This window comes from Mirounga angustirostris, unplaced genomic scaffold (assembly GCF_029215605.1).
Source record: "Mirounga angustirostris isolate CCGP_5_RB_7025 unplaced genomic scaffold, mMirAng1.0.hap1 SCAF_14, whole genome shotgun sequence".
Classification (NCBI taxonomy): Eukaryota; Metazoa; Chordata; class Mammalia; order Carnivora; family Phocidae; genus Mirounga; species Mirounga angustirostris.
The window spans coordinates 83,605,646-83,617,950 of NW_026991722.1; the positions used below are offsets into that span (position 1 = coordinate 83,605,646).

General features: G+C 58.3%; 1 protein-coding gene across 1 annotated transcript in view; it reads left to right on the forward strand.

The window, feature by feature from the left end:
• The first annotated feature begins 364 nt into the window (after nt 1-364).
• The window catches only part of TRPV4 (transient receptor potential cation channel subfamily V member 4), a 37,737-nt gene continuing 25,796 nt past the window's right edge, over nt 365-12,305 (forward strand). The window contains exon 1 of the mRNA XM_045886440.3: nt 365-409. The gene's annotated coding sequence lies outside the window, so the exon portion shown is untranslated. The remainder of the gene's footprint in view (nt 410-12,305) is intronic.

Genomic DNA, 12,305 nt, shown 5'->3' on the forward strand with positions numbered 1-12,305 from the left:
CGTTTATTTAGCCCCAGACAGCAGGCTCTGTATCTATTCCGGCGTCACTCCTGTGCCTCCCCTGCGGGACTTGGAGCTACCTGAGGGCAGGGGCCCCCGGCGGCCGCGTCCCAGTGAACTGTCTGCTGAATGAATGAATGAGCCAGTGCACCGGGGGACCCGTTACCAGGAGCGGCAGCCCCAGGGTGGCGGGATCAGGAGCCCGGGAGGGTTGTCGCCCCGGGCCGCGATCGCGACGCCCCGCTTCCCGGGACGGGGGCCGAGCCCGCCCGGGCAGAGGCGGCGGGCGGCGGGGCGGGGGCCGCCGGGGGCGGTGCGCGGCGCTGGAACCTGAGCCGGGGGAGGAGAGTCGGGCCGGCGGGCGGGCGCCGGGCGGCCGGGATTCAGGAAGCGCCGCGCCGTCCTGGAGGTGAGTGGGGCCTGGGCCCTCGGGGCAGGGATCCCGGGAGGGCCGGCCCAGCCGAGGTCCCCTCGCGCCCCTGGGGACGTCTCGGAGGCTCCGGAAGTCCCGGCCCGGGGCTCGGGAGGGAGGCGCGGGGTCCCGCCAGCTCCCGCCACCCCGCTGGGTGCCCTTGGGCCGGCCACCCCCCAACTCTGGGCTTCAGTTTTATCACCTGTGAAATGGGCGCCGTCGAGGGCCTTGGGGGTCGTGGGTCTGCCGGACGGAGATCCCGGGGTCCCCGAGATCCAAGCCCAGGAACCAAAAGCTAGGAGCCCCTGCAGCCCACCTTGGGGGTATCCCTATTTTGGGGGGCTGAGATAGGAGGGGTCCTGAGGTTTGCCTTCCACCACGCAGGAAGCAAGCAGGAGAGAATTCTTAAGTCTGGAACTTCCAAAGGCCACTTCTTAGTTAGCCTTCTTTAGGCCCAGAGATGGCTCTTCCTCCAAGACGCAGGACAATCTTTCACCTCCAGCTCTGTCTCCAGAGAGAGACCTCCCACACTCCACACTTGCCTGGAGATACCAACCACAGACATGCCCTCGGAGCTAGCTACCTACCACCCCCGCCTGGCCCAGCCCCAGCCTGGCCCTCCGTCTGACCTCCCCATTTTGCAAATGAGAAAGCCGCTCAGGTCGGGGATGTAACCAAGTGGAATTTAAACCCAGGGCTACCAGGGTCCAGAATGCTCCCTGCCTGGTGCCCAGGGGGTGCCCTGGAAGTTACAGGGGAGGGGGTGTGCCTATGGGTGCTCTGGCTCAGCCTTCAAACCTGGCCTCTGCTGGGGCTGGGGACGTGCGATGTCCTGTGTGAGCTTGTTCTGGGGACGCTAAGAACCACTGGAGGATTTTAGCTTTGCCACTTTATCTGGGGGGGGCAAGGACAGGGGGTGACTCCATGACCACCAGTGAGGAAAGTGAAGAGGTGGTCTCTTCAGAGAGGTCAAGTAGAAGGGTCAGGTCCGGGTCATCTGCAGGGTTACAAGTGGGGCCTGTGTGGCCCCCATTCCGCCTGCCCCCATTGCTGAGTGACTTTGGGTTAGTCCCTGAAATGGGGGTGGACTGAGGGCCACCCCAGGGCTGTGGTGAGGACAGATGGTTAGCACCAGCCTGTGTGGGTGGTTGTGCCCCAAGGGCCTTCTTAATGGAAGAGGTGAAAAAAGGTAATTGGTCATTCCCTCATTTCTCTAGTTCATTCTGTTTGAATAACAGCGGGGGCCCTTCTTTCCCACCTTTGTTGGTAAATTGGAGGCGGAGGGGCTCCCAAAATGAATGGCGGATGGCGCTCCTGGGCCAGTCAGGGTCAGGTGTGTAAGACCAACGTGGGGTCCTTTGGCATGGAGTGTTCCTAGGTGTAGGGAATGAGCGCCTGAGGGCAAGGGGGTGATGGTGAGAGCTTCTGAGAAGGTGCCTGGGGCTCCCTGGGAGCAATCCAGAGCCTTACTGCTGGGGAGGCGTCAGGGGCGCCCTTGCCGCCTTACCTGGTGGGAGCGGGGCCTCAGCCACTTCCTCCTGTGTCCAGCAAATCCTCCCCGAAAGCCCCCTGTGCCAGCTTCGGACCCCAGCCAGGCTCTAGCCTGAGGGCTGTGTCCCCGACAGCCGCCTCCCTGACACTGGGATTGCCAGCTGTGGCCTCTGGGCGGGCAGCACCCACGCCTGACCTGTGGGCCCCCGGCAAGGTGAGCACGTGTGGTAGATGCTTGGCATATGTATGCTGTCGAATGGATGGGCACCAGGAGAGAATGCTGTGGGGTGAGACAGCAGTCCAGGGAGGGATCAGGGAGGGCTTGATCAAGGTTGTGGGGGCGGGGAGAGCTTGAGCCACACCTTGAAGAGTAAAGGCAGACATAGGGGAAAGGGCATTCAGGTAAAGGGAAGGGCACTAGCAAAGACCTGACGACTACCTGTTGCCAGGTAGGTAAAACTAGACTTTGTAGAGCCAAGACATGGTTCCGTCAGTCTGGAATGTGTGGCGTGGACGGGAAGGGCAAGGGATCAGGCAGGCAGGGGCTAGGTCAGACCCAGAAGCCCTCAAGTCCAGGCTGGGAGGGACATGCTGGATGTGTGGTCTGGAAGGGTCCCTCTGGCTGCAGAGTGGGGGCCAGGCAGGGAGGCCGGTCCCCAGGCTGGGGAAGTCATCCAGGCAGGAGATGTGAGGCCTGGGATGGGGACTAGAGCGGGGTGGCTGACAGGAGAGGTAGGAGGGAGAGGACCACTTGAGAATTGGCCTCACGGTGTCTGGTACAGGGCAGGTGCGCCGTAAATCTCTGCTGCACGGTGGAGTGACTGAACACGTCGTTTTGAGAGGGCCCGAGTCCTTTGAGCTCCTTCATCTGTCCCTTGGTGGGAGGGGGAGTTTGCATGAGTGGGCATCTCGACCGCTCACAGGCCCCTGACTTGCTGTCTGCCTCAGTTTCCCCTATTTGACTCCGGGAAAAACACTCCGGGCCCCTCCCCAAATCCCTGGCTCCACTTCTTGTCACACACCAGATCTGGGGAGCCAAGGGAACATTGCACACCAGTGGGCCCTCTGGAATGCTCCACATCACCCATTTGGAGCGGAATTCACCTGTTAAAGATTAATTCAGATCTCTCGAGATACTTATGGCCCTGGGCCCCGCAGCCGCCGCTCTGAGCACTGGGTGCAAGGTTCTGCCTGGCTTTAGCCAAGCCTGGGCTGCATTCGTAGTCCTTATGATGGTAGTGAGCATTTATCGAGCACTTCCCATGTGCCCGGCCCTGAGCCAAACACTCTTAGTACATTTGGATACAAAACTGTTATCGTCCCCATTTTTGAGAGGGAGGAACAGGGGTCTGGGTAGTGAAATCTCTTGCCCCAGGGCCTTTTAGTTGGGAAGGGGCAGAGCTGAGCTCTGAATTCCGTTTGCCTGATTCCAAAATCCATGCCCTTAACTTCCAAGGTGGCCTGTCCCCATTTGTCCTGACCCGGAGTCATGGGCAAGAGACTGCAATGTAGGGAGAGAGAGAAGAACCTGGGTTGCTCAGGCAGGCCCTGCCTTAAATCCTAGGTCTGCTGCTTCCTCCCCAGGGAAGCTCAGGCAAGTCACCTGGCCTCTCTGAGCCTCAGTTTCCTTGTCTGTCAAATGGCGCTCCCAGTCCCCGCTTTGCCAAGAGAGTCCGAGGCACACGGAGGGGGCCCCGAAGCACCGTCCTCTTCCTCACCCTGTTCCCCCGGCGTGCTCCTGGACATGCGTTCCTCCAGCTCATCCCTGTGGCGGCCTCTGAGAGCCCCTCTGTGCCAGGCGGGCGGGCGGAAGGTAGCAGGAGCAAGGCTAGACCTGCATTTGGAAAAAGGATGATGCCTTTTCAGCCGTGAGATATTTACGGGCATTGACTGAATGCCAGGAACCGTCAACGTTTCACACTTCGCTGATTGTTTAGTGGATAGCCAATGTCTGTCACCTGATGCTCACCTCGATGATGTCACAGCCTTGCCCCCACTGGAGGTGAGGCGGGAAGGCTGGATCTCATTTTACAGCTGGGGAAACTGAGTCTCTGAGGGAGAAATAACTTACTCAGGGCTCCTGGCAGAGCTGGATCTGGAAGCCGGATCTGAGTGACTCTGGTCCCCTTGGGTGGGTCCCTGAAGAGCTTCCACCTTGGACTTGCTCCTCTTGGAGTCTGACCCAGCTTGGTCCATAGTCCAGCTCTGCTGCTTGCTGCCATGTGACCTCAGGAGGTAGCTTAACCTCTCTGTTCCTGGGCCTGCCGCCCGGGCTTTTCAGGAGGTCAGAGCTCCATCTGCTGGAGGGGGATTTGGGGGATTCTGGCCACTATTCTTGCCCCAGCCTGGACTCCCCCTGCCTGGGTTTCCCTTGGGTCCCGTGAATGGGCATGCTGGCTGAACAGGAATGAGGAAGAGAGGCCAGCCCCCTACTTTCACTATGACTCCGACTTCCTTCCTGCCGCTGAGCCCCTTGCTGATCATTGGCTTCTCCTTTCTGTCCTGAGCCCTGGGGCCACCGCTGGCTGTGTGACCCCCAAGTAGGTCACCGCACCTCTCTGACAAGTTTCTTCATTGGCGAGGGAGAGCCATAGGAAGCCCTCCATAAATGCTCCTGGGTCTGCTCCAGATGAGATCAGAGGATGGGAAAGGCTGCAGAAGGGGGAGGGCATACGGGGGACAGACAGGCAAGCCATTGACCAAATGGGAATACTCTTATTTTTCTTGGGGTGGTGAGTAACGGCCGCCTGCCCTGCCTGCCGCCCGCCCTGCCTCCCCCCTGCACAAAGGGCTCCTCAGTCTCCCGGGCGCCTGTTTTTCCCTGAGGGTGGAGTGGCCTGGGTTCCACCCACTGGCCAGGAGGGCTGACCACCTTCTGGGACGGCTCCTCATGTTTGTGTATGGAGGGGGGAGGCCGGACTTCCACCACATGCCCCGAGTGGGCCCCACAGGCTGGGGGGAGACCCCAGTGGGCAAGGGGCCAGTTGACCTCAGGCTGGGGACCCATCAGACCCTTCTGTCTCCCCTTGCAAAAGGGCTTGGGAATACTGGTAGACAGAGTGAATGAAGGAAGGAAGGAAGGAATGATTGAACAGACAGATCAACAAGGCAGGGGCATCAGAGGAAAGCACCTACTCAAATTCAGACTCTGGCTGGGAGACCAAGCGGGCTTGGGCAAGTGTCCTGGTCTCCTTGAGCCTCAATTTCCTCTTCTGCAGAATGGGTTCATGCTCGCTGTCGCCCTCATGGGGGGGTGTGGGTCTCACAGGTCAGAGAGCCCAGCACACAATAGTTGCATAATAAATGACCTGTTAAAGGTTGGGAGAGAGAAAGGGGCGCCTGGGTGGCTCAGTTGTTAAGCATCTGCCTTCGGCTCAGGTCATGATCTCAAGGTCCTGGGATCCAGCCCCACATCGGGCTCCCTGCTCCGCGGGAAGCCTGCTTCTCCCTCTCCCACTCCCCCTGCTTGCGTTCCCTCTCTCACTGTGTCTCTCTCTGTCAAATAAATAAATAGAATCTTAAAAAAAAAAAGATTGGGAGAGTGGGAGGAAGTTAGCTAGCGAGCCAGTTAGTGGGGCAAAGGTTCATTTGCGTCCAGGAGTTCATTCATCCATTCAGCAAGTGTATCTTGAGCAGCTACTAAGTGCCAGGCCGTGTTCTAGGCCCTGGGCACTCAGTGGCTGGAGCAGAAGAGTTCCCATCATGCCCACACAGTCCGTGGGGCTGCACCTTAATGAGGCTCTGACACCCACAATGACCAAGCAACCCAGCGGTGGGTGCTGCGCTTAGCTCCCTTTTAGAAATGAGGAAACGGAGACTCAGAGAGGTGAAGTGACCTGTCAGGGATCTCACAGCTACTAGGCAGCAGAGCCAAGATCCAAACCCCACATCTGTCTGTCTGCAGTGCCCCGGCTCCTCCCCACTGTGCCACCTGCCTGCTGAGCTCCCAGGGGTGCGGTGTTTAGAAGGGGGTGACCCTGGAGAGAGGGCTTCGGAGACCCCGAAGGGGTGAACTGACATGGGTTTCAAAGCAGATGGTTGGAACCCTAGCCACATTCCTTCTCGTTGCGTTGTCACCTCGGCTGGGTCTCTTGTCTCTCTGAGCCTCAGGTGGTGCCCGCGTGACATGAGGACGATGATAATGCCCATCTCAGATGAGGGGCGAATGCAAAGGTGCTCAGTGCAGGGCAGGTGTTGGGTGGATAGCCACCCTCCTCCGTTCCCCCAGGACTTAGCTTACCCATCTGAGAATGGAGACAATAATATCTGACTTCTGGAGTCATTACTTGGGTTAGGACAGAGAGAAGGTGATGTGTGGAATGTTCCAGTGAGGGCAGGCCCTGCTAATGGTGGGATTTCAGGCGCTGGCCTCAGCCACAATTTGAAGCTGTTAACTATTGGCATAGGCTGGTGGAGAGGTGGGCTGGGGCAGAGAGAGGATCTCAGACTGCTTTTTCTGCTGCTTCAGGCTTCCTTCCTGGGCTCCTGATGGACCCATTCACTCCCTGGGTATCTGCTCGCTCCTTTGACTTGGGTTAACCTCAGGCCTGTTGCATGTGGGAATGAGGTGGAGGGATGCCCGTATGGGTGGATGGGGGTCCTGTCCCCTCTGGGCCTCAGCCTCCCAGCCGGGAAATTGGGCCATGCCCATCCTGGCAGCCTCCCAGAGATGGCGAGAGAGGGACATGCGGGGTGAGAAAACTCTTTGGGAGGTAAGGTCTCCAAGCATGGTCACTGGTCCTGGCCTTGGAACCAGGAAGTCTGGGTCCCAGCACCCAGTCCGCTGTGCCCTCTCTGGGCTTCATCTCTCCAGCTGTAAACAGAGGGCAGGTTAACAATCCCCCCAAAAGCAGCTACCACTTGTTGAGCACTTACTAGGTGCCAGGAACGGTCCCGAACTCTTGAATAATCTCATGCAATCCTCATACCCTCTGGGGCCTGAGCTGTCATTTTATTTTTTAATTTAAAGCTTGAATGTATGGTACAACAAATAATTCTAAAATTACTTGTCATTCTAAAAACAAATATGGGTGGAGGTAAATATTCCCCCCATTTTATAGATGAGGAAACTGAGGCCTAGAGTGAAGTGACTTGCTCAAAGCCACCCAGCCTGAGAGTGGCAGGTGGGGAACAGAACATTGGTCAAGCCGTCCCTGAGGCTAGAAAAATCCTCTCTGGGAGTCTCTGGGGCTTGACTGTCCTCCAGGAGAGGGGCTGGGCCAGAGAGAAGGGGGTCCTGAGGTTTCGAGGGCTCCCTCCTCCTGGGCTGGAGCATTGGCCTGCGGCTGTGCTCTGATGGGAGGGGGTGAGGACATGGAAGGAGGCAGAGCCTCCTGAGACAGGGAGAGCCTCTGCTCTGGTTCAAGCCCTGTGTTGGACCCTTTACACCTGTTTAATCCTCAGCACAGGGCGCCTGGGTGGCTCAGATGGTTAAGCGTCTGCCTTCGGCTCAGGTCATGATCTCAGGGTCCTGGGATCGAGTCCCGCATCGGGCTCCCTGCTCCTTGGGAGCCTGCTTCTCCCTCTGCCTCTCTCTCTGTGTCTCTCATGAATAAATAAATAAAATCTTTAAAAAAAAAATAATAATCCTCAGCACATTCCCATGTTGTGCCAGGGAAACTGAGGCTCAGGGCAGGGAAGCCACTTGCCCAAGGTCACCAAGCCAGGAAGGGGTATTGAGATGTAGTTCGCATACCACACAACTCACCCTTCCAAAGTGTGCAATTCAGTGGCGGTTTTTTTAGTGTATTCGGAGTTGGACAGACATTCCCACTATCTGGTTCCAGTGCATTTTCATCACCCCAAAAAGGAACCCCGGACCATTAGCAGTCACCATCCCCGTGCTCCCTCCCAGCCCCTGGCAACCACTAATCCGCTCTCTGTCTCTGTGCATTTGCCTATTCTGGACATTTCTTGTAAATGGAATCCCACAGTGTGTGGCCTTTGTGTTGCGTGGGACATGCTCTTAAAAGCACTGAGCCACACTGAGCCTCCGGACCCTTGGAAGTGAATGGCTGCCCGGGAAAGCTCACAGGGGTATTTGTGCGCATGGTCGGAAGCCCTCCAGCCAAGGACCTGCAGGATGACCCAGCGAGTGACTGCAGTGGCCGCACCAGCCCCCCGTGGGGCCTGGTGAGTCACCCCGGCCTCGCCCCGCCTGGGTGGTGTGAGCTTGAGAGGGGCACTCCTGGGTGGGGGGGCGGGGGGACCTGACAGGACACTGGGGCTCTGTTTGCCCCGGACAGGAGGCCACTATGCAGCAAACAGGAAGCGGGCTGGGCCGAGACCTGCTAGGTAAACACAGGCTGGCTGGGGAAGGGGCCTGGCAAGGGTGATGCTCCCCGCTGTGCTGCCCGCGGGGGGCCTGGCAGGCCGGGGGCTTCACCTGGCCAAGGGGTTGAGCTCCCAGCCCACTGCACCCAGCAGGGACTGCTCCAGGGTGGCTGTGGGTCCCAGGCTCTGGGCCCGGCCACTCACTCCGCCTTCCCCGGGCAGGCATACCTTCTTGCTCCTCCGTCTGGTTGTCCATCTACCCTCTGATAATAATTAATAATAATAATAATACAATGATACTGATGATGCTAACAACAGCCAATCTTTATGGAGCGTGCATTCTCCCCCAGGTCCTGGGCACAGTATTTTATACATTTATCTCATTTTTAGAAAAGATTTTATTTATTTGACAGAGAGAGAGAGAGAGGGAGAGCGGCAAGCAGGGGGAGAGAGGGAAACGCAGGCCCCCCGCTAAGCAAGGAGCCCACGTGGGGCTCGATCGCAGGACCTCAGGATCACGACCTGAGCCGAAGGCAGATGCCCAACCGAGCCACTCAGGCCCCCTACATTTATCTCATTTAAGCCCACAGCAGTTCCCTGGGGTAGGTGCTCTGACCGTCCACCATGTACGAGTGAGGAAACCAAGGCACAGGAAGGCCAGGTGACTTGTCCAGGGCCACCCAGCTGGTGAGCCGGCCATCTGCCTCGGGGGCCTGTGGTCCCCACCAGCCACCCAGCACCCCTTCCTCCACCCCCTGCCTCCACCCCTCCCTTCTGGAGTCCCCAGTCCTTGTAAAGTGTCTATTGAAGGCACAGGTTCTGGGGACCACACAGGTGTGACTCCTGCCCCCCCCCAGGAGCTGGGCAACACTGTCAGAGTGACTCTGCCTCTCTGAGCCTCAGTTTCCTTACTGGGAAGGTGGGGGGCGTTGGACAGAGCTGGTGTTGTCTCTGCAGGATCCCTGTTTTCCTAACCCCTTCCCTACCCACACCGCCCTTCCAAGACTGACCTGGAATGACAGGTGCTCGCAGTCTTGTTTATTCCAGGGGACCGCAGGAAGCGGCGCGGTGGGGGGGGGGGGGGGGCGCTGCAGATTGGGCACAGAGCCCCAGGATGGAGGGAGGAGGAAGTGCCTTGGGTCCATCTGGGAGCCCCACACCTCCCCCCAGGTCTACCTGCTTCCCACCCACCTACGCATTCCCCCTACCCCACTCACCCATCTTTTCTTCCTCCGCCTTCTTTGTCCCAGCGCCTCAGCCCATGCTGTTCCCCAGCACCCCCTGAATTTTCTCATCAGACCCTGCTGCCCCCATTCCAGCTGTCAGGCCCCAGTCCAGACGCCCTCCTCCTTGTAGCCGGTCCCTGTCCCCGTCGGGATTAGTGCTGCTTGCCCATGCCTGCACCCTCCCGGGGACTTCAGAGGGCCCCTGACTTACAGTTCAAGAAAACGAATATTTACAGATGTCCCATTCTGCCCCAGTGCGGTGCTGGGAGCTGGGGAGATAAAAGACACACTGTAGTCCCTCCCTCGTGGAACTAAGACTCCAGAGAAGAGAGAAGGTGACTAAAGGAGTAATGTAAGTCAATGTACAAGCTTAATCACGGCAAGTGCTCTAAAGGGAGGTGCGTGTTGCTCTAAGAATGAACGAGTGAGCCGGGAGCCGGTTGAGACTGGAGGTCAGGGAGGCTTTTCACAGGAGGTGCCTGTGAAGAGGGGACCCGAGCAAGGGAACCGAGCCAGGGGGAGGAAGTGGGGACAAGCCCTGGCAAAGGTCAAGAGGGGGATAAAGCCATGTGCCCTCCCCCGACCCCAGACTCTTTTGTGAGGTTCCACTCTTTTATGCTTCCCTGGGTGCCCTGCAAAAAGGTGGCACTCAGCAGATGCCTGTCGCAGTGAATCGATCCCAGGAGGGAGGGAACAGGGAGGAACTAGCTCCCTGAGATTTGTCCCCCTGGGGTAGGGCAGCTCTGCACGCCCAAACTTGCCACGGGATTTAAGCAGCTTTCCTGGGTCATGGAATCAGGAGGATGGGATTTGACGGCTATGTGCCAGGGTTTCCATGAGATCAGGCAAAGCCACGGGCAATGCTGAGGATGGGCCCCTTCTTCCACCCTCTGCATGAGGAGGCAGTGGGCAGAAGGTGCAGGAGACCTCCACCCTGCGTTGGGCCTGAGATTCTCAGAGAGAGGGGAACTGCTGTTCACTTAGGCTTGTAGTTCCCTGTTTATTGACTGCTTACTCTGTGCCAGGGGCTTGACTTGACTTGTATGATTCGCACAACGACCCAGTTAAGATCCCTGTGGACGGGGGAGGAGAGCAAGGTGCAGAGAGGCTAAGTCACTTGCCCAAGCTCACGCAGCTCAAGAGCGGTGGGTCGGGGAGCCGACCCCCTGATCTGTCTGACCAAGATGCACACTCTTTCCATGCCCCACTAGCTCCCTCCAGGAGCCCCTCCAGGGGAGAGAGTGCGTTTGGCTGTCCCGACTGAGGCCCCGGTCTGTCAGAGCAGAATGAGTGGCTTTTGGCTGCATTCCTGGCAATCCCAGAGCCTCTGTCGGGGCAGAGAGGGAGGTTTGGGGACCGTGGCTCAGAACAATGTCTCCTCACCCTGCTCGGGACCTCTGCACCCCTTAACTCAGTCACTCCTGCGCCCCTCTGGCCTATACCGCTCTGAACACCCCTGGACATGACTCTGCTTCTTGCTTTGTCCAGCCGTTTACTCTGTTCCCCACCAGAAGATCAGCCCCAGGCGGGCAGGGACTTTTCTCGGAGTCCCCTGTACCTGGCATGCTGAAGGTGCTCAGTAAACATTTGGCGAGTAAATAAATAGATGAGTGGTTTCTAATCCTGCTCCTTGGGCCCTGAGATTCAGATCCCCCTCCATTCATCCTGTCCAGCCACCCTCTGCGTGGACTGCAATCTGGTTTTTATGTTCAGAAGCTGTGCTCAGTGCTTAAAACACCGGGGGAAATCCGCTGCTTTCAGGGACACCCAGCGTGTGGGGATGTCCCTGCTTGGGCCCTGAGTGCCCTGATGCCATCCGGTGCTGCCCGCTGCGAAGGCCTTCCCGGGAGGATCGAGCCCCTGGGGGTTCCATGCGGGGAAAGACACGGATAAGCAGACGCGACGTTCCCGCGCAGAGGCGGCCCACGAGGACTCTCAGCCCCTCTCCCTGCCCGCACCCCCTTCCATCCCAAGCCTGGCATGGGTTTGGAACGTGTAATAGCAGCCTACAGGGCAAATTAGAACAGGGAGGGAACTCCTTTCCTGACCACAGAGGACAGGGTAGCATTTGGGGGAAGAATTGTCACAGGGCACAGAGCCGGCCGTGTGCGTGTGTGTATGTGCTCCCTGGTGTGTGCATGCTTGGGCGGTGTGGAAGGAGCGCAGGCTGAGGATCCAGAGGCCGTCGTCATGGCCATTCGCTCCCTGGGTGGCCTCTGGGAGCCTCAGTTCCCTTAGCTGTAAAATGGGAGTGGGTGCCCAGCATGGTTGGCTGGGCTCTCCTGGGCTGCGGTTCTGCCCATGCCTGTGCGTGGGGAGGAGGATGAGGAGGGCACGCTGAGGATGACCACGGAAGCATTCATCTAGTGCTTAAGGAGGTGCCCAAGAGACCCGTGATCTGTCTCATCTCACGGCAGCCCCACGGGCTGGATGCTGTCACCACAACCCTCATTTGACAGGTAGGGAAACTGAGGCTCAGAGAGGTTATCATGGGCTGGTGGTGATAATCCTTAGCTCCCCAGTGTTTGTGCAGCTTGAACAAGACACCGTAAGCAGTCGACGTGGTGCCTGGCAGCCAGGCCGGGCCCAGTCAACCGAGGGGTTAGGGTAGCTCAAGTTTGGCAGCTGGCTGCTGGGATTTGGATCCTGCCTCTGTTGCTATCCTGCTATGTGGCCTTGGCAAGTCACTTAGCCTCTCTGACCCTCAGGATCCTCATCTGTAACATGGGAATGAGAGCCTCCAGGGCAGGGTTTCTCGACCTCAACACAGTCGATGTTTTGGGCTGGACCAGTCCTGGTGGTGGGGACTCTCCTGTGCATTGTCGTAATTTTTATTTCATCATAATTAAACACTAATAATGATCCCATATGCCTTGCCTAAGGCTACGAGCAAGGAGTGAGTG